The sequence below is a fragment of the Lagenorhynchus albirostris genome, chromosome 6 (assembly GCF_949774975.1).
Source record: "Lagenorhynchus albirostris chromosome 6, mLagAlb1.1, whole genome shotgun sequence".
NCBI lineage: Eukaryota > Metazoa > Chordata > Mammalia > Artiodactyla > Delphinidae > Lagenorhynchus > Lagenorhynchus albirostris.
In genome coordinates this window covers 58,510,015-58,512,606 of record NC_083100.1, presented here as the reverse complement: position 1 = coordinate 58,512,606, position 2,592 = coordinate 58,510,015, and positions in this window count along the sequence as shown.

Below are 2,592 nucleotides of genomic sequence, written 5' to 3'. Positions count from 1 at the left end.
GAAATCTGTTGAACAGTGCTCTCTTCCCTTGCTTTTTTAACAGCTACCTAATGACAAAAATGATTATTTAACAAGGAAAAAAAAAAAGTGAGTACCAACCTAAGGAAAGCATTGCTCCCACCAGATGTCTCACTACCAAGATGAAGTTTAGAATTAATAGTCTTGTGCTTCATTTTACTCTGGATGAAAAAATGCCTTTTCACAAGGAGGGAAAGATCTCCAAAGAGTGGGATGAAACGTAGGTTTTCTTGAGTGACCTTGGAAAATTACTGAGGAATCTCCTTCTAGAAGCTATCTTTGGGATATCCTGTCTGACAGCTGATAGGAGAACCCGTGACTAGGACAGCCACTGTTTTATATTACCTCTGTGCCTTATACAAATTAACAGGACTTAAAAGACTGCTTAACACTTTGCCTTCCTGGCCAACTGAAGCAATAACAGCTCATGTTGGCGCTCCTTTAAAGTAGAGCCGGATTACACACAATGATCTAAGAATCAAGAGAGGAAGTAGCACTGTACTCACAGTCATCTTCAAGATCAAATGATTTTTTTTCTGCTTTCATTTGTCCTAAGAGGTTTTTAGGTAGAGAATGAAGATAGTTATTAAACCCTTATTGTGTGCAGATACTGTCCTAGCCACTTTATATTTGGGACCTAATTTACTAACTCTATAGGTAAGTGTTACTTTTGTAGCTAAAGACACCAAATCCATAAAAGTTTAGGCAATTTTATTACAGTCTCTTTGTTAGGCAATAACCTAACTATTAGGCAAGAAAAAAACCAATTCCATCTGATTCCAGATGCACTTTGTATTTAAACATGCTTGTCACACAACAGCCAAATGATGTCTTACATATAGTAAATGATGCAGTCTAACAGTATAGATAAAGAAGAAAGGGGTGTGTATATGTGTGTTCGTGTGCACCCATGTCTGTGTGTGCTTTTAACTGGAGCAAAAGATTAACTCAAATAGTTCATGTAAAACAAATTGACCTCAAAGGGAACTTCTGGCTAGGATTTCTTTTTTTAATCATGAATATTTCAGTTCAGTAAATAGGACTATTAACGTTACTGGAAGACATATTCAGCATATCTGTAGGCTTTGATATTCAAGGACAAACAAGAGCCTGAAACATTAAGGCTTCAGTGGTTATGACATGACCAGAATTATCTAAATTGATGCAGTGATTAAAATGTTCCATCAGGAAACAGTATATTCAGGGAATCCTGGATGAAATGCTGTGAAATCATTGGTGAACTATTAAATGATGCATATAAGTAGGAAGATGAAATCCCAGAACTGTGCTTCTTCCCATTTCATCTGTCTTTTAACTTCAGTTCTCATTACAGCTTGAAGAAAAGTATTTTTTTTTAATTTTGATATGGTCCAATTTACCTATTTTTTTCTTTTGCTGCTTCTGCAGCCTTTGTCTTTTTTTAATTAATTAATTTTTTACTTATTTTTGGCTGCATTGGGTCTTCGTTTCTGCGCGCGGGCTTTCTCTAGTTGCGGCCAGCGGGGGCTACTCTTCCTTGCGGTGCACAGGCTTCTCATTGCAGCGGCTTCTCTTGTTGCAGAGCACAGGCTCTAGGCACGCGGGCTTCAGTAGCTGTGGCACGCAGGCTCAGTAGTTGTGGTGCACGGGCTTAGTTGCCCTGAGGCATGTGGAATCTTCCCGGACCAGGGATTGAATCCATGTACCCTGCATTGGCAAGTGTATTCTTAACCACTGCGCCACCGGGGAAGTCTCTAGAACATAAGACTTTGAGTATATATTCTTAGAAATAGGTATTCTAAGGACAAAAAGAAAGATAAATTTTAAATTTCATCTAGTAGTCTAATTAGTGAAAAATACTTGGATTACTCTGAAACTATTTTATGGACATTATAGAGCAAATAATTATGTTAATGTGTTGGGATCCAAAATGTATAAAATGCGTCCAGGATGCCTTCTACCTGAAAGCAAGGAAGTTATCAAAGACTGTTGGGATCATATCAAAATGACACAAAAGTCAATTTCCTCTAGGCTCCCTCTAGCCAAATACAGAACAATTTAAACATCCAAAAGAAAAATGATTGCAACAAATTGAAACACGTTGGATGTATAAAATCCATGCATTCATAATGATATGAAAAAGAGAAAGAAAGCTAATTAATTAATTAGCTAATTAATTACATAAATATACAAAAAATTACTGGTCACCATTACAAGTAGCTAGGGCATTGTATGCTCACTAGGGCTGCCATAACAAAATACTACAGACTAGGTGGCTTCAACAACAGAAAGTTTTTGTCTCACAATTCTGGGAGCTAGAAATCCAAGATCAAGGTGTCAGCAAGGTTGATTTCTTCTGAGGCCTCTCTTGGCTTGCAGAGGCCCACATTCTCCCAGTGTCTTCACATGGCCTTCCCTCTGTGTATATCTGTGTCTGAATTTCCTCTTCTTGTAAGGACACCAGTCTTGTTGTATTAGGGACTACCCTAATGACTACATTTTATCTTAATTGCCTTTTAAAGACATCTCCAAACACATACTGGGGCTTAGGACTTCAACATATGAATTTGAGGAACAACACAATTTAGTAACAAC